The 19,106-nt window shown below is 47.3% G+C and overlaps 1 protein-coding gene across 2 annotated transcripts in view; it reads right to left on the bottom strand.

Annotated features, from left to right (window-relative positions):
• RAI1 (retinoic acid induced 1) overlaps positions 1-19,106 on the bottom strand; it is a 128,251-nt gene that overhangs the window by 75,717 nt on the left and 33,428 nt on the right. The window contains exon 2 of one of the 2 annotated variants that reach the window (XM_039490089.1): positions 6,998-7,095. The exons of the other annotated variant lie outside the window; for it this stretch is intronic. The gene's annotated coding sequence lies outside the window, so the exon portion shown is untranslated. The remainder of the gene's footprint in view (positions 1-6,997; positions 7,096-19,106) is intronic. 2 annotated transcript variants of the gene reach the window in all.

The following is a 19,106-nucleotide window of genomic DNA, read 5'->3' as shown; positions in this document are numbered from 1 at the left end:
ATAGGCAGAACCATTTTTAAAACAATTGTTCTTGTCTGCTGAATGCAGTGTAAACTTTTCATTTGCATGAACGCCTTGTCTACATGGGGACAGGGACTGGAATGGCTCTTTCAGATCAGCTCCCCACACTGACCTTCTATTGCGGATAGCGTCCACACGCGGCCTCACAAGGAGCTAGTCCGGAATAGCTTATTCCGCCATAGGGATTCTGGCCAATTTCCCTGTGTAGATAAGGCCTACGGGCACTGCCCTGCCAGTGTGATTTACACTCCCTTTAAGGTAGTGAGCACAACAGCAAGTTTTAGCCATTACCATAAATGCAGCAAAAAAGGTATCCCCTGGTGAGACATCAAGCCGTGACTAACAATAGAGATGCAGTTAAAGCGAAGAAAGCAAAGTCTGACTGTAAGAAAGTAAAAAATAACCCCCAAAACTCATGGGGTTTTACTGAAGATGATATTCCAAATTAAAATGAAACCAGCCCTGTTTCATCTGAGCTTAAAACCTGGGGCCAACCAGAGTTTAGCCTCTTTGCACCAGGACTGAATTTGAACCACATTTATAAGGCATGACCCCACACTCCTGAAAAAACCACAAAGCTCCCATTGAACTCAATGGGAGTTCTTTTTGCATCAGGACTGCAAAGCCAGGTCCCTTAATGGAACAAAGTTTACACACACACACACACACACACACACACACACACACACACACACACACACACACACACACACACACACACACACACACACACACACACACACACACACACACACACACACACACACACACTCTCTCTCTCTCTCTCTCTCTCTCTCTCTCCCCTGTTACAACATTCTCATTGGCAGGTGTGGTGTAAATCATGCACGGCTTGACATATTTATGCATATTTACACTGCTTTAGCCCCAGTGACATAACCATTCGTGATTTTTGCTTTCCCCATCCACTTGGGTATAATGCAGCCACCACAAATGGAGCTGAATAACTCTTGTCTCAAATAAGTCAGCCCTACAGCATATTCCCTACATACCAAACACTACACAATGGGCCAAATTAATCTCCAATGTATCTCCACTGACTTCAACAGAAGGATTGGGCTCGTTCTTTTAAATATGGCACCCTCCATTTTTTTATTTCTTTTATGCTTGTGAGTAGATTAAATAGATAATCTATTTTCTATATCCATCCATCTAGATACACCGCTATCTCGATATAACGCCACCCGATATAACACAAATTTGGATACAACGCGGTAAAGCAGCGCTCCGGGGGGGCAGGGCTGCGCACTCCGGTGGATCAAAGCAAGTTCAATATAACACGGTTTCACCTATAACGTGGTAAGATTTTTTGGCTCCCAAGGACAGCGTTATATCGAGGCAGAGGGGTATATGATAGGAATTTCTCTGTCCACTCTCTAACTTCTTGTAGGCAAGTGGGATATACGCAAGAATGTCTCAATCAAGACATAATAATTTTAATTAGCGGGTGAATCATTTTCTGGGCTGATCTCCTTGGGGACAAAAAGGAAAGAATCTCCTTCAAGATTTCCATTTGCCTCGCTGCTCTGGTCCCCCCCTTTCCACTAGTGTATCTTCAATCTCAAACGCTGCATAAAAGGAAAAACGCCTTGATATTTTGCCTTGACTTTTGCTAAGACTGGGACACATAAGAGGGACTTGAGGTGTTTTGTTTGGTTTTTTAAACATTCAAGATCACCTTTTCCACAGGGGCGGGGGGAGGTAGAGGGCAGAAAGGAGAAACATTTTTTCCCCAGCTGCGATGCAAAGGCTGTTGACACCTTCCTTGCAGCCTGGCTGTTCCCCAAGGGCAGGGAGTTGAAAGGTTCACCTACATCAAGTCATAAGTAATGCAGCAGGAAGCTCAAGCATATTGTAGGCAGGGAGGACCCGTAGCTAGAGACCAGCATCACATCCTTTGCAATTGGTGCTTATCCTGCATCCTCCTCCTATTCCACGGATCCCGAGCACAGGACAACGTCTCTCTCTCTCTAAGTGAAAGTGTGATGCGGGAACTTCACAGGCACTGACTGACTGCAATTATTGACTGCCTGCTGCAAAGGCTCTCTCTTTCCTTCCCACTCTTCTCACTTGTTTTCGTCTGTGCAGCAGAGTGTGAGCCTTCAGAGAGTACTGCTGCTGTAAAAGGCTGGGACTCACGGAACGCTGGCTTTTAGCGATCACTTTCATGGGGGGAGCGGAGGGTGACCAGACAGCAAGTGTGAAAAATTGGGACAGCAGGTGTGTGGGGGGGTGTAAATAGGAGCCTATATAAGAAAAAGACCCAAAAATCGGGACATCTGGTCACCCTGAGGGAGCAGTACGTGTCCTGGTCCAGTGACAGAAGCTTGATATCTCCAACACCCCCACCCCAGCCCGTTTCAATCAGGGAGATGCACTTAAGCCACAAGAAGCCTTCTCCTCTCGGCCTCAGCCTGCTTGTGCTTTTCTGACGCTCTCAAGATGCTAGGGGAGAGGAGAGAGTGGAAAGTAGCAAAAGGGGAAAGGATTCTTCTTATCTGAACAGTCCACCCTTCTGTGGGATTTTCCTCAAAAGTTCTCGAAGGGTTTGACAAATGTGTATTGCCTACCTCAGGCCTAATTAGGTGTCACAAAGCCCATTTGATAGATGGGGAAACTGAGATGCAGAGCGACCAAGCGAGTTCCTCAAGATCACCCAGAGAGTCAGTGGCCTGGCCAGGAACAGAAGGTCTGAGTTCAGACGCCCCCTCTCCCTGCATTAACCACAAGAGACACTGGGGCCAAACACTGGACTCATTAAAGTCAACAGGAGTTTAGCCATTGACTCAAATTTGGCCTTAATCAAAAGACAATTAAAAGCTGAAGAGCTGTTGAAGGACAGGTTCTTGTAGCTCACGTGCCTATGCAATTCCCACAGGTGACGTCAGGTGCCCAACTAGAGGTTGTCCTATACTGGAGATCTATAGAGATGACACAAAAGTGGAGTTCCCGCTTCCGTGTCAAAGGAGAAGAACTCTAATAGGGAGGCTGAGAGACTCAAGGCACGTCTACAGATCCAGTGCTGCAGTACACCTGGTGAAGATGCTCTGTGCTTACGGGAGACAGCTCTCCCATCGGCATAATAAAAGCCCCTCCATGAGAGGCGTAGCCATGTTGGTGGGAGAAGCACGGTCCACACCAGCATTTATGTCGGTGTAACTTGTCTCTCTCAGGGAGGTGGTTTATTCGCACCCCTGAGCAACATAAATTAAGCCAACATAAGCTGCAGTGTAGACACAGCTTTAGTCTTTGAAAAATGCTTTGAGATTGTCACATGATAGGCGCTAAGTAGTATTATTTTGTACAGCAGTGCCTGAAATTAAACCCAACTCCACGTCTGTGACACCCTGTAATGGAAGGACAGGGACCAATGATATAGAATCTGTAGCTTCTGATGCATCACTGTGAATGTCAATATGCAATTCTTTAAGTGAGCTGAAGTCTAGGTTAACTGCTTCCCTTCATTCTAAACCTACCTATTGATGGTATTTCTAAGGAAGCGTTTAAGCACCAACCTTTCCCCTTCTCCCTGTATTATGTAAGTCTGCAGCCTTGCAAACTGCAAATACCACAGAGCAAGAGCCGATTGCTCTCCTGATTTTTAAAGCTACATCTTAATTGTAGCTACAAAAGGTTTCTAGCGGTGGGAGAGGAACAAAAGTGGAGTGAGTCAGTGGGGCTTAAGAACTGGCACACCTAGGAGTCGTATCAGGCAAGCCTCTCTGCCGCACAAAACCCGACCAGCCTAGTCATTGCGTTCTGCATTGCTGGTTCAGGAGATGCCAGCTCAGCTCCCAGGTTCGGCCCTGTTTTTACCCAGAGTGGCAAAGGGGATGCAAATGCTATGGACACTCAGTAGCAATCTCTAGCTGATTAAGGAGCAGCGTTACTAGGCATCTTAGTGGATCCCACTGTTGGGATACTCCTCGTTGGCCAAGTTGGCTGTCAAGCAGTGACTGGGTGAGGGACACCAGGAGCACGGGGGGAAAGGACAGAATCACACTGGCGGTGACAAGGACACTCTCAGAAGACCCCTTAAATTAATCCAAACAAATATATGACCACTCAGCAAAAGAGATCCGACGTGCTCACAGCAGGGGCAGGAGTGGTGTCTATGGTTCTTCAAGAGGTCCTCCAATCCCCTAGAGAAAACTCCCCCCAAAAGGGGCAGATATTATTATATGGGAGGAAGCGATCACAGTGAGAAAGGAAACAGTGAACCGAGTCCTACATTATGGACTAGATCCCCCTCGCCCCAGCTGTGACTGAGCTCTGCTCAGTGCAGAACCTGAGAAGGGGGCAAAGGGAGCTGTACCCCAACTTTTTGCTCCCCCTTCCAATCCCGGGGCTGGCCCAGGGCCAGTTTGGCTGTTGACGCAACTTAGAGCAGTCTCAGGGCTGCTACAGTTTGCTTGCAGCCGTAGCAGCCCCCGGGATGGCGGCACAACTCCGGCCTCACTCCCATTCCCCAGTCGCACCCCTGGCCCGCCTCCTACGCTGGCAGTTGGCCGTGCCAGCTCTATGCCACTGGTGAATTCCTGACCGCAAGGGGAATCCTCAGCTGGCTGCTTAGGAGAACTTTAAGTCTGCTTTGCACTGCTCCACTGGGGAAAAGCAGACTTGGTGAGGCTGAGGATCTGAGCCTATGTACCCAATAGAAGCTTTGCTATGACTTGGGTCCCAGCTCCTACGGTCACCTCCCCTGCTCCGTCTCAGAAAGGGTGCGTGCCTATAGCAGGGGCCCATGTAAATTTCACTCTCAGTCTGACCTCAGTGACGATCCTCTGCATTTACACCACTATAACGGAGATCAGAACCTGGCCCTTAGTGTCCCACGGAGCCTGAAGGACACTCAGGCACGGAGATCGCCTATTTTTAACCCTTTGAATCCCAGAGTTATTTTACCAGGGTGTCTCTCAGCTGACCGTGGTGCATCCATCAGAAAACGCCAAGCCTACCCAACCTGAAAATAGCCTGCGTACTGGGCCACTTACACTGAGACGATGCCCTGGCTGTGTACGGGGGCACCTTGCCTGCCAGGGGCCAAAGTGGAGGGTTTAAAAATAGCGCGTCTCTCTCACACACACCAAAAAAACCCCAAACCCAGACCGAGGCAGGAATAACAAAAGCAGTGATCAGTAAAGAATATCCCAAGAGGCTGTAAGTTCTTCAATTAGAGCTCTCATTATAGGCCGAGAAACTCCACTCTCTTCTGTACGGCTAACACATTTTTTTTCTTTTTAAAGAAAAAAAGGGGGGAGGGGAAAGAGGAGGAACGCTGCATCTTTAATGCAACAGACAGGTCTGCTGAGATTCACTTTGGCTCTTATTTTGACTTTCATCTAAAAGAGCTGCCCTGGGAATCCATTAAGTCCAATTTAAATCGACTCTCCGCCCCCATGCTTTCTCCCCGCCCTGCCCAACCCCCCGACTCTTCTCCCCTTGGAAACAAACAAACAAAACGAGCGGGGGGTGGGGGGGTGGGGTGGGGAGGCAGAGCCTTGCAGGAATGGGGTTTTTTTTATTTTGAAAGACGTGCTCCAAGGAGTTCACCCCTCCCAAGGCACTTAACAGATTTTTATTGCTGCACAAAAATAAAATCCAGAACAGTGGCCACACTTGGATACGGTCTCAGTATTAGTATCTCAATCACCACCTTTCTCTGGCTGATAAGGTTTCAAAGTCCATGGGCTCACGCTGTACTTTTGGTTTCTAATTTTCACGTGTTTTTCCTCTTCTAGCTTTTTTTTAATTACTATTAGCTGGCTTTGTAACAATATCAGACAGTAAAGTTTGAATGGATCTGATTTCATGTATCACTTCAGTTCTGGTTTTCCTCTGCTAGTTCGACAGTTGCAAAAATCATTCTTTGCATTCAAAAAAATCAAATTCCATTCCACACACACGCAAGCCCCTGTGAGCTGCTCAGTAATGATAGAGAATGGACAGCCCCCCTTGGCTGTCATGTACTACACGGTCATTCAAGCGCTGCTTCTGTAGTATAAGCACTTTTCCAACCCCCCGCTCTCCCCCTGCGCCATACACACACATTCTGCATTGCATCCTATTCATATGTTTTCAATCATTGCCATTTCTTTATTTAAAACAAAAGCTTGCTCGCTCTGTCTCTCGCACACACACACATTCTGAAAAGTGAAATCTCTGTAAGGGGGCTGTGAGTTGGTTGTTTGGGTTGTTTTTTAATGACAATGGACGGGTTTTGTATAAATTTGCCATGGGAAAGGAGGAGCAGGAGAGCATGTGAAAGTCTCACAGAGGGGGTTTCCGAACACCCAGCCAGATGTGCAAATCCTGGGATTACTCAGATCTCGGCTAGAACAATTTTTTCTGGCAGGCGCGCCTGATACACACCAAATCAACGAAAGACAACAAATCAAAACAGGGTTCTCACACAAAGACAACAGCAATGATTATGGGACGCTGGGGCTCATCAGTGCTGGAACTTTTTAAAGTAGAAAAACATGCACATGAATAACTCAACCACTAAAAAAACCCTCCTTGACAGACCTCATTCCCATATTTATCTATAAACCCCGGGTTTTATTATTATTTCAACTTCCAAAAAGTGGGGGGCGTGACTAGCGACATGAAGAAATCTCTGTCGTACACACACACACACACACACACACATATTCGGAGTCTCAGCTGTATCTCTGTTCAGATGCCCATTACCAATAAAGTCACTACAAATTTGCAACAAATTCAAACCCCTTTTTTAATTACAGAAAAAAAAACACAACAAAAAACCCCCAAATATTGGAAGCAGGACACAGACAAACTCGGCAATGCCAGAAACGTACGGTGTCGTCTCAATTGGAAAGGGCAGCAAGTTGCACAAGAGAAAAATAAATCAGGAAAAAGGGCTAGAAATTCCCAAAGAACATTCTGCAGACCCTCCAGTAAAAAAAAGGCACAAAGATGCAGCTGGTAACAATACCTGCAATGTTTCTTGTGCTCCTCTCTCTCTCTCTCACTCTCTCGTGCTGTCTTTCTCTCTCCTCCTCCTCTTCCAGAACACAGTAGCCAGATTAGATCCTTAGGAAAAAAAAATGTGAGAAATAGCACAATTTTTTTTTTTTTGCTTTCCTTCTCAGCAACCCCTCTAAGCTCCTTCAGTAGCCATTATTCATGGACCACTAGGGGATATAAGGTAATTAGAAACGGCCCTATAGCATCCAGCCTGAAAATTTAATGCCAGTGGTAGGAGTGGTTGGGGGGTTTGGCTGCAGGCTGCTACACCAGACAGGAGGGTGCTTTGGTGGAGCTAGGGAAGAGGTGAGGGTTGGGGGTGGAGGGGAAGGAAAGGAAGAGAGCGTGGTTTGTCCGATCTCTCAATAGAGCTGTCAGGTCATTGGGCAGGATGGCCAGAGATGCAGAGGGGCTAGTGACAGTGTGTGTCTTTTTATTATTATTAATTATTATTATTATTATTATTGAGTGGGTAGCAGGCTTGCCTTGCCTGTGTGAGCTATGCTAGGTTTGTGTGTGTGTGAGTGTGTGTGCGCGTGTTTGTGCCAGGAATAGCAATCAGCAGCAGAAGCAGCACACAGAGCACAAAAATGCCATCATGCAGGGTCAACAGAAAGCTGCAGACATTTTTTTTTGGCTTAATCCTCTAGAGGGGGAAGAGAGAAAAGGAGGAAGGAGGTTGCTGGTTCCTTTATAGTTTTTCATTTTTCTTTCCTCAGTCTCAAGTGGTCACATTAACAACAACAATAAAAAACAAAACCACCCACCCACCAAAACATCCCAGCTCTGAACTAAGCCTGCATCAGAGAGATACAGAACAGTCTTGGGGTCTGAGGCTGTGTTTCATTTTTGAATGCAATGATCAGATAGGTGGACGCGTAAGGTAGCTGGGAAAAGAAAGAGCGCAGCAGAGAGGGGGGCGGAGAAATGAGAACAAATCACACCTGCAGCTTTCTCTGTTCTGCGTAGCCAGCTGCAGCCAAGGCAGTGACTGACAGGAAAAATACAGAAGCTCGGACTCCAAGCTTTGTGCATCTGTTGGGATTTAGGTAGACGGTGGCTGGCAAATTAGATCTGACGGCAGCTAATCTCCTTGCATGGTGGTTTTAGGTTTTGTGTTTGAAACGAGGGATGGGGAGCATTAACAAAGAGCAATCCTTCCCCATGCACCTCTTCTAAATGAAAAATCATGAGAGAAACAAGGACGTTAGGCACTGCCAGGTTAAAGGAAATCAACGGCCCTATGAAAAGTTTCAAAACCAGAGGAATCACCATGACACTGCAGACCATTGGTCCCTAAAGCCAGGTGTCCTGCTTCCAAGTGTCCCATGCTGGCTGCCCCAGAGGAAGTTGTAAAACCCTCTCACTACAGTTCTTTGGGTCATACTCGCCCATGGGGAGAGTGGGAACTTTTGCCTGACCCCAGCTGGTGATCAGACGATGCCCTGAAGTATGAGGATTGATATCCCCTTCTGCAAGGGCTACTCTTATTTTTTTAACCTTACTAAGTTATTTGCCTCAATGATCTCCCATGGCAGCAAGTTTCAGGGTTTAATCGTACATTGTGAAAAAGAGAATTCACTGGGATCCATTTCCAGTCTGTTGGCTTTTAATTTCACATGGAACCCCCTGTTGATGAATTATGGGGTAGAGCACATGGGAGCCTTCTTTTCACTATTAGTTTTTGTATATATTCAGAGGTCAAACAATAAATAGAGATCAATCCTCATAAGGCGGCAAAGGTTTGACTATTAGTCTTCCATGAAGTCCAGAGTCATTCAAAATATCTCCTCCTTCACCCAATTTCCCACTCCTCCAAGCTCTCTCCTAGCTCCAGACCCAGTTGGGCTGGTTTATTCTCTAACATAATATACTATAACAAATCCGTGATCACTTAGGACTTCACACGTGTCACTTTGCTGTACACCCCAGCCAGTCAGAACTTCAAGGCAGTAGTGGGGCTAGCACTCAGATCCTCTTCATCCAAAAAACACAGATCCCTTTCTACCACTTGACCTGAAAGAAAATCTCCTTTAGCACTTAGCAGCAGAGGGGCTATGACCCATAGCTGGACATTTTTGATTCCATAAAGCAGACGGGAGACACACACTAGTTAATTCATCACCAAAATATTCTTTCTAGTACCGATATACAGCTCCTTGGTCTATAGTTTTTATGTCACCTTTGAGTCCCATAAAATATGCAGTATTGTCAACTCTATCATGCTATCTTAAATCCCCAGCTCCTGGAATCATGTGATTGCATGAGAATCTCAGCTTTTGTAGTTGTTAAGTTTCTAGCCCTCACACTTTCAGAGAAAAGCTTGACTATGTGAACCTTAAAAGTCCAAAAGTCAGAAGGCAAATTAAAACAATTCAAAATGTACTATTTTTAAAATCTCATGATTTCAGAGGTGTCTGCCTCATGATTTTGGGATGTTTTGGATTGGCAATGCTGACTATGGTTCAACATTGCTTACCCGTTGGTGTACTGGTACAGTAGCTATTTTAATGATACGTTACAGCTGTCTCAGCCTGATCCAATGGAAGTTTTGCTTGAGTAACGACTATATCTCACGCCTCTGCTTATCAGATTAATTACTTTATTCTTTAGCTCCTTCAGCTCCTTCAGCGACCGTCCAGTTGCAAGGAATGGGAGGTTGGGGTCCACCTTTGTTCCTGGAGTACTGCTCAAGCAGCACACGGAGATATCAAACAAAGCCCATTCTTCATTTTCAAGATCTTGCAACAGTGGGTGACAGTTCTCTTGCTTAGCACGGTCAGTGACCAGCACCAAGCAAATGATCGCCATTGCCAAGGTACCATGAATACAGGGAACGATAAGACACTCTAGCGCATGGTACAGAAAGAACCGCCCCCCTGCTTCACCACTTATCACGGCCCCTTGTTCCACACCCAGCTCTAGAGGGCAGAGTTCACCAGGCTAATAAGAGGCAAGGGCTTCCCTTCAAGTAACACATCCCCGTTGCACCATCACTTCTCAAGCTGTTAGAACAACGCCACCCGAATTCTGTCAGCGTCTCACCTTTGCCACCTACAAACAGTAACTGCCCCGGTTGTGATCTGCTGGGCTGGGAGCTCCACCGAGTCTCCCAGGGGGCTTTCTATTTCCCAGATATTGAATTCATTTCTTGTCATTTCTCTTTAAGACATAGGCTCTTCGTTCTGCACATTTCCTCTTCAACTCCAGTTTACGCCTAACCTCACAAAGTTTACGTTCTGTTCTATCATCATTACTCAGTCTGGATTTCCATTTTCTCAGGGATACTTGGCTTGAAACAACCCTCGTACTTTGCCATCTCGCTGTACTGTTTACTTCTTGTCCTTTGATTCCTTATTTGTAGGGAATATTCAGCCCTTCTCTGACTCCAGTAAAGTATCTTATGCAGTCTCCAAGCTGAGCCGATGGATTTTCATTTCCTAACTTTGTCCTTCAGGCTGTTTTCTACTAGCTTCCTCATTCTGAAAAAAAATCCTCACAGCATTAACTCTCAGTGTGATTGCATCTGCAAGGATGTTGGACCTTAATTATCTGTGGTCACTGTTATCTGTGGCCAGTCACACCTTACTTCTTGGCCCAACTCCTGTGCATGAGTCAGAATTAGGTCACGAGTCACCTCTCCTCTTCCAGAACAAGCTGTTCCATGAACCAATGGCTCATGATCTTGAGAAATTTTTTCTCCAAATCATGTCCTCATGTGACGTTCAGTTTATATTCAGGTAGCTAAAGCCACCCATTTTTACTGTTTTGACTAGAGTTTGTTCCCTCCCTGACTTCTCACAGCACTCGGTATTCACCACCCATGTTCTGATGCAGAAATTGACAGCACAACTCACTGTTTTCATGACCTGCAAATTATATCTACAGGGATTCAGCCTCATGACTACACATCCCCTCCCCCCACCCCACTACGTGGATGCATTTGTGTAGCTAGGAATTACATCAGCCCAATGGTTATTCTCATCACAGATTTCAGAAATGCCAGTTAACGTCCAAGCCTTCTTCCAGTGCAGGGTGGTATAACTTCCCCTTTTGCTTTTAAGCTTCTCACACTGTGACAAATAAGGATGACAAATGGTGACAGAGCAATCTGCCCATTTTCCATAACTCTTTTTGCCAAACTGTTACCTTATTGGACGGCTCCTCCTGGACCCCCTCCTCCAACCATAGTCACTGCCTTATTCTCTGCCATCCAGAGCAGATTTCCTTGTCCAGCATGAGTGCGCCTCGGCACCTGCTTCTCATTTAAATAACTTTAATTTTCTTCATTTGTCAGCCGTCAAGCTCTCAGCTGATTCCAGTGGAGACTTTCTGTGCAACCTGTCCCTTCCTCAAAGGCGTTCCTCTATGTCTAATCAACTCAAATCCTACACTCCAGCGTCAGCCTAGCTGGGGCTACATGGAACCAGAAGCACGTCAGAGGAAGCCACTGTAGAGGCTTTGGATTTCAACAGTCACCATCAGAATGATCTAAATTTAGTTTCCAGGACTTCCTTTCTGCAGCTCCTTACGCCACTGCTGCTGACGTACACTGTGATCGCAGGCTCCTCCCCAGTCCTAAGGGACGGAGCCTGCACCTACACACGTCAGCAGGAATTTTGTCATTCACTTGAGTGTGCGTAGGATGGGATGTAAAAGGCTATGAGCCTGACGCTCCTCTCACTTACGCCGGTTGTACACCACTGACTTGAATGGGGTTACTCCAGATTTACACCATAAGTGAGCGGTGCATCAGGCCCCATCTATACACCTTGTGAGAGCAGACACCCTTACATATGGTAATCGGCTGTCTCTATGAGCCATACAATCTTTGTCACACACTCAGCTAATGATCCAACCCCCTGTGACCACAGCCTGTCCACTTAGCACAACCAGGTCCCCTGCTCCCCGAAGGGCTGCATTGGTGGGAGAGGAGTGATTATTTGTCTCAAAGGGTCTGTTATAATGGAAACCATCTCTCCATTCCTCCTTGGTCTCCTTCTGCCTTGACCCAGGCTTCCTTGAGTGGAGTTCTGTTCTGAGTCAGTACCTTGTTTCCATGGAAAGAATGAATAGCAGAGTTCTCCCAGTGGTTTATTAGAATTCCTTTTACTTCAATGGAGAGTCTAGAGTGGAGTAAAAGGCTTTAATGTGGGGCTAATGGAGCCCCTGGGAAGTCCAGGAAGGAAATCTCCCCTGGAGAAGAAGAGGCATGAGGGGAGGGAGGGGAACTGGACAGGTTGAAATTTTTGCAGAAGCCATCTCAGGCAGCGAGAAATGGAAATGAATGTTTGTTTTATTTTTAACAGATGTTACAAAAGACCTGCCAGTAATTCAGCGAACGATGCAAAACCTAGATCCCACTCACTTTTCCCCGCATGCCTCCCATCTCCTCCCTCTCCCTAGGCTGTGTGAATGCTTATTTGCATTTAGCAGATTTTTTTTTTTTTAAAGGTAAGCAATAAAATAATCTTAAGCCATTTCATTTCCCCTCTCCCCAAGGTTTTGGTTTAGATCCTTGGTCCTCGCAGCTATTAATTGTTTTTCATAAATTTCACTGTCTCCTCACATTTTACGAAACCATGTACTTCCCCGCTTTGGCAGTTCACTTCTTTTCCTTTCCCCGCGTCCGTTTCTATGTGCCATGTTCCCGGCACTGCAGCTTTCGAGTCAGCAAAGCATTATGATGATAATCACACCTATGCTGCTACCTGAGGATCTCAAAGCGTTTCACAAACACTAGTGAAATAAGACTCACAACACTCGGGGGCGGGGAATAAGGATTATTCACCCCATTTAAAAGACAGGGGAAGATGAAGTATAGGGAGATTATACCTAAAATAATACAGCAAGTCGGTGGCAGAGCCATGATTTGAAACCAGGGGTGAGCCTGTTCTAACCTCTTTACACCTCATAAAAGGGTCTGAAAGGCATAAAGGGGCCTTAAAAGACCTCTCTCCTGCAACAGGAGGATTCTCCTGGGGCAGGCACCGTGTAATATAGCCATAAGGCCCTCTGAAGAGCCCCCTCATAAGCCTTGGCCTAAGAGTACGTTGAGGGCAGGGCGGCAGCCCACAGTGCTGTGGAGATTCTGGGCAGACTCCTATAACAGACAGGCCCCTAGAGTGGTCTACGTTGTGCTGGCAGCCTCTCCAGAATCTCTCTCCCCCGGGCGCAGCACAGACTCTCAGCCCAAGGCTCCTGCCTCCCATTCCTGGGCTCTAACCACAAGACCATCCTCTACCCTAACTCTCCCTACAAAGCACTGGGTAAGAGAGTGCTTTATAGGAAACGTTCGCTCTCCCTCTCACGGGTACAATTATAACACACAGCACTTTGTTAGCACAGCTTCTAGGGGCTGCAGGTGCCTGGGCACTGAGCTCCTGAACATGAGAGTTTAATACCCAACACTCGCACACTGGAAAACCATGATGCAAAGCTAAGGACCTCCACTCCCAATATCCCGTACCAGAGCGTTACAGGAGAGAACAAACCACACACACAAAATCTGCCCCTACAAGGATGCCAAGAGACACTAATATTCCCAGCTCATCTGACCCCTCCCGAAGCCTTTTGCCGATTGCGATCTTTACCACACAGCAAGAATTACTCCCCGAATCAATGGCATGATGTACATTAAGAGTTGCACTGCAGTGTCTTGAGTAAGGCCCTGATTTGGAGCTGTGGTGGACACCAAGAAAACGGCTTCAGACCTTTCCAGTCGTGTACGGCCCTCTTTTCTAGTTCTGCAGGATTACGAGGTGTTGGGCCTTAAACCTGTCACTGACAGCACTGAATAGTGCCCATTCTGGTCCTTGGGCCTGCTAAATTTTCTGGGGAGGCAATTTTGAACCTGATTGTAAACTGAACAGAGTCCTGGTAGAGGCATTTGAGGATAGGTGTGACACAGTCATGGCTTTTGCTGCACGCAAGATGGCAAGAAACAGTATTGTGCACACAGTGGAGTCTGGAGTTCTGAGATCTAGAGAGGTTATGGAAGAGGGACCTCCAGAAATCATGGTCAGATGACATGAAGGCCTACATAGGAAAACAAGTTCTAATTGTGCTGTTGTTTACATGGGTGCCAGGTTCCTAGAAGCTTGGCAGCTAGCACTGAAACTATTTGTTAAAATTTGAAAATAAAAAATAAACCAGAATGCCAGGTTTTTTGGTTAACGTTTAAAAAAACAAACCAAAACCAAAACTATGACCCCTGTCCTCCCTTCGTGAATCCAGCCTTTAGCAAAGCAGGTTCTGAAATGACAGTATATACACCTACCAGCTTCTTTCCACCAAAGTTGATAAGCCCCATATCAACTTCACATATCCAGTGCATATATGGATAATGGATTTCAGCATTTCTCAGCATGTGTTAAACTCCCACATACTGCTGGGAAAAGCTCTGAGGACTTCTACAGATTTTAGTCACAGGGGGTGGGGGCTTGCTTTTCAAAGCAAGATTTGGTAGACAGAAGGGCAGAAAACCCAGAAGACAACTCTGTCTAACTCAGTTCTCATGAGTTTCAATGCTGAAGTTGCACTGGTATCCCACTGAATGTATGGGTTCACTATCTTCATTTGGGAACAGAGGGTCATCATAAAACTTAGCAATGAAAGGACCAACATTTTCCATTTCTAGCTAAATATAAAACCTCTGTATGTTGGATTTCTAGATGGAAAATGGAAATCATGTACATTCCCCAGGTGAAGTAGGAAAATTTGCTGCTATCTTTGTGCCTTCTCTCTGTCACCAACTTGGATTTTCCAGCCAGGTAGTGGTCCCGCAAAGGCTAATTGTAGCCAAGGTTTATATGTTCACTAAGTTCAATCCTTGTTACATTGCGGTGGGATACGTGTCCGTATTTTGTGAGTAGACTGTAGCTGCCTCACGCTTGGGTGGATCACAAAAGTTTGAGTTTATAAAAACAAAAATAAAAAGACAACCACCACACAGGAACATGTTTATTTCACAAGCTGGGTCAGCTCCACGTGTGCCTCAAATTCACATGTGGCTTACGGTTAAAGGGAAATCAGTTCATGTGATGTTGGTACAGCTGTCCTTTCACGGAAAGTGCTTTTAAGGGGTTAGGATTTTCTAGCTGGCCTGCTTTTAATGCATGGTAGAAGGCCCCATCACTAAATCTCTTGTTTGTATAGGGACTGATCATCTGAGGCACTGAACACTCACCTCCAGTTGGGTGTGAAGATCACTCCGCACCTCACAGGATCAGGCCTTCACAGAGTAAAGGGCTGAAACTAGCACTCAGCTACCTCATTTTGTTGTTGTTGATTTCAAACCGGAACAAACACCTGTCCTACAGCTTCTATTTCTGGACCCCTCCTGGGATGATCACCCTCCGTTCTCAGCCAGCCTCAGAATATAAATGGTTTTGCAAGATGCTTGAGTCCTTCTAAGGCGATGCAGCTGGTGCCGTGCAGGCTTTAGGGCTGCTGCTTCCACAAAACCCAGCAGCTTTCATCACGGGGAGAGAGAGGCAATTGTTGTTTTCCTTCACTTCTCCCTACAAAATGGAGAGGAATTGATTCTAGAAGGAAATCGCTTTTGTTCTAACCCCCTCACTGTAACCGGATCTCCTCACATTTCGGCGCGGGAGCCTGAGCTGATCACAGAGCGTTTATTTCTTCTCTTGGTGCCAGACTGTCATAGTCTCACAACGCTCCATGAGGGAAGGGGAGGTATTTCACATAAAGCTTGTTTACCTTGGAGCCAGTACCTTGTTAATGAGGAAAAGCTGTGAGGAACAGCTTTCAAATTTGCAGCATCATACCAACCCCTCCCCAAACTCTCAAGCTGCCCCTCATTGTCAAGGTGCCCCACGTGATCCCCCCATTTACCTCACTCTGGTACAGTCTTGCCATTATGGGTACATCAGTTTGTCTGCAGAAATGCTGACTCACAGCGCACAACTGGAAGCAAAGAAAACCACACAACCCCTCTAGGTGCAGTCGTCTACCTGATCAGTGTCTGAACCCGAGTAATCCCTTCTGAACCCCTTTCTCCCAGCCGCCCGGGCCTTCTCCAGGTGCTTTCACACTGGTGTTCGGCCACAATACTTGGATGTGAAGTTTCTGCAGATTCATCCACTTTGTGCTCATGTGACACCTTTTAGTCCAGGGGCTCATCATTCTTAGAAAGGTTTATTACATCACACAACCCCCCAGAGGGGTAGCTCAATAATTCTATCCTCATTTCCATAAAGGAAAAACTGAGGTTCAAAGATTTGCCCAAGATCACACAGCACAGGTCTGTTGCAAATCTAGGCCTAGCTGTCTCTGTTTCCCAGCTCTAGCCACTAGCCCATACTCCCTCCATCCTTCTCTTTCTTCTGCTGCAGAAGCAGCCCTACCCTGGCTTGGCATGTAAACTTCAGAAACATGTCACGGTCAACGCAATGTGATTGCAGTGGCTGTGGCAACATGATACGACTCATATCAGCTTCTTAATTCCACCACACCTACTTTATGATTTGCCTGGAGCCCAGTTCACCTGGCACTGTGCTCCTGTCAGATCTCACACGTTAAATGGCCTCAGTATTTGGATGGGAGGGTGGTGCAGGAAGTGGGCCTGGTGTTTCCATACAGTGGGAGGCTCTCTGCCCTCTGAGCATACAGCGAACCAGTTGTACGAGCTGCTGCCTTCTGGAAGGCCTGAGGATCTTGTTATCAAAGATCTGATGACAATTATCATATGAGGCGTGTTAACCTCAAGTCGTGGCTAAGTTCCAACTCAGGGATGTACATTCAACCCACTTAAATTCACCCTGCATTATCAATTGCGTGCAGTGTCATTCTGCCCTTCCTCCCCTTGGGCCTACACTTCACCCCAGAGTTGGCTGCATTTCAGAGATGGATGCAGTGACCCATATACGCTGACCGTAAAATGCTGTAGCACCTTGTGGGTTGAATGGCACTATGTAAATACAAGATATTACACACTCAGCTGTGCAACTTCTATATTGCACAAGTGCAGCCCTCTAAGCAGGGCTCTATCCAGGCTCGATCCCGCACACTGCAGGGGACGCAGTAATGCGCCCTCTGAGCAGAAGGCAAAAAGGGATGAGCAGGGCAGTGAACGCGGGGCACTGGATCCTGCTTTGGTGAAATTGCTGCTCTGCGGCAGCCTAGCTCCCCCTGCCTGATAACAGGCAGGGGGCTATAAAGGGAACTGCACACCTAAGCCCAAGGGCATTAATAATTTTTGGATAGGCCCCCAAGACAGCCTCCATTCTATAGGCATATTCTTGCGTTCCCATGATCATGCATCAGTGTGCGAATTCATGCATGCATGAGCCACGGTGCACACGCTCATTAACATATCCAGCCGTGCACATGCCGATGATCACGCATCTGGCCACGCACCTCCCCAGGCACTCACCCATTTAAGTCCCATTTATCCTGCAGCATGAAGGAATCTGCTGCCTCCGCTCTCCAGTTTCAACCCTCCTCCTGGCTCCCAGCACTGAAGAGGAGGAACCTGCAGGTGAGGGTGCAGAGGGAGGAGACCCTGACTGACCACTCAGCAGCAGGCCCTGGTATAGGAGGGAATGGAAGCAGCAGCAGTGGCTGGAGCTGATAAGCTGCCAGCAGGCCTGCCTGCCCCGGCTCAGCCAAAACCCAGAATAAATTTGAATAAATTTACATCTGCAAGTGTAAAATCCCCAAATGGGTAACCCCAAAGCCATCAGTGACCCACACACAAATGAATCAGCTTCCTACTAATACGCCGTCAATTCTCCATCTTCCCACTGCCATTATTCCTGCTCCACCTGGTCAATACACCTTTCTCCTTGCACTCCCTAGTTCTCCCCTTCCGCCCACCACTGATCCTCGTCCTCCTCCACTCACCCCAATCCCTTACACACCTGCTAAGCTGGCAGCTTTCCTTCCCTCCCTCCCTCTCTGCTTACCCTGCTAGTGCTCCCTCCTCCCTCCTCTGCTTCTCTGGCGGGACCTCAGGGCAGGGGTCTCCCTGGCTGGTGGGCAGAGGAAGGAGGAAAGGGAGTTTCAGCCACTGGCTGCACCCACCCTGGCCCCCAGCCAAAAGCCAGCGTCACAGCAGGGGGAACAGGGAAAGGAACCCACAAAAGCTGGAGGTTAGGCAGGTCTAGATGCCAGAGCACTGCTGCTGGGCACTGTGCCTGGAGGCCCTTGCACCCCAGTGCTTCATAACATCCGGAAGATTAAGCCAGCTCTGACACACCCACTGTCTGCCCACGCCCTGCCCCATCTTCACCCGTCGCTGAGCAGAGGTGTGGGCTGGCAGAGGGCTTGTGATTTATGCCTAGCGCTTAGCCCAGTCCCCACAGGCATCCTCCACTTACAAAGGCCATGCATGACCAAGGCCACGGTGTTCTTCCCCGGCGGCATCGCTAAAAGAAAATAGTCCTGCTAAAAACAGTGTGCAAAGGGCTCTCCAACAGCAGCAGATGCGGAGACAGAAAACAGAGCTGAAGTCTCTGCATTAATCCTATCAAATCTCCTCCTTTTTCATCCATTTCGAGTCAGGGCAAGACGAGGTTCATACGCTCGCCTAGCAAACCGCAGAGGACGACACGGGGCCTGTCTCTTGCATTGCGAGCAGAGCGTGTCAAGCAATTAGCAAGTAATCAGGAATTCAGACACAGTGGACAGGACTGGGTCCCTCCAAAGACAGAAGGCGGCAGCAGGAGCAAGCCCCATCAGGGAGCTTTCAGGTCAGGCAGGGAAGGCAGCAGAGAGAGAGCAGGAGCTGTTGGTGAGACATCTGCAGTGAGAGCAGACAGCTACAGTGGCAGTACAGTCTGCTAGCATAAACCATCTCATGTTTAGCTTGTGCTGTAGCTAAGAGGCCCCAGGCATTCAAGCATAGAATTTCCCTCACTCATTTCCAACGTCAACCAGGAGCTAGGCCAACTGCAAAGTGTAGGTCCTAAGGCTTTCTCCCAGACATTGCATTCTGGGACACCTGAGATTCCCAGGATATTCCCTCTCTCCACCCCTTAGCCGTACCCTGCACCTTTACACCAAAAACCAGTGTTACTGCCCGAGGCCCCCTACCCCAAACACACACTGGATTT

This window comes from Mauremys reevesii, linkage group 10 (assembly GCF_016161935.1).
Source record: "Mauremys reevesii isolate NIE-2019 linkage group 10, ASM1616193v1, whole genome shotgun sequence".
NCBI lineage: Eukaryota > Metazoa > Chordata > Testudines > Geoemydidae > Mauremys > Mauremys reevesii.
The sequence above is the reverse complement of the archived record's forward strand: the minus strand, read 5'-3'. Positions and strand labels throughout refer to the sequence as shown.